Raw genomic sequence first — 317 nt, forward strand, 5'->3', positions numbered from 1 at the left:
AAAAATAAAATAGCCATTGAAAACTAAATTGTAAACATTTCTTACATAAATAAATCAGTTACTTTAATATTTTGCTTAACTTAATTTGTTTTTTTTCTAAGTAAAAGAACTCTACTGTTTCAAAAATTAATATAAAGGAATACAAAATAATGATAACAAATTATAAACAACTGATAATAATCCCTGTTTTTTCCAGTTGCGGTGTGTTTAAGCAGCATAATCAGACTCAGTGATGTGAGTTTTGGTCTCAGCGTTGATGACAGGAAGCCGTGACCTGAGCTCACGTTTCCTGTTAGGACTGATTATTCAGCCGCTCA

The sequence above is a fragment of the Fundulus heteroclitus genome, chromosome 17, assembly GCF_011125445.2.
Source record: "Fundulus heteroclitus isolate FHET01 chromosome 17, MU-UCD_Fhet_4.1, whole genome shotgun sequence".
NCBI classification, from domain to species: Eukaryota; Metazoa; Chordata; class Actinopteri; order Cyprinodontiformes; family Fundulidae; genus Fundulus; species Fundulus heteroclitus.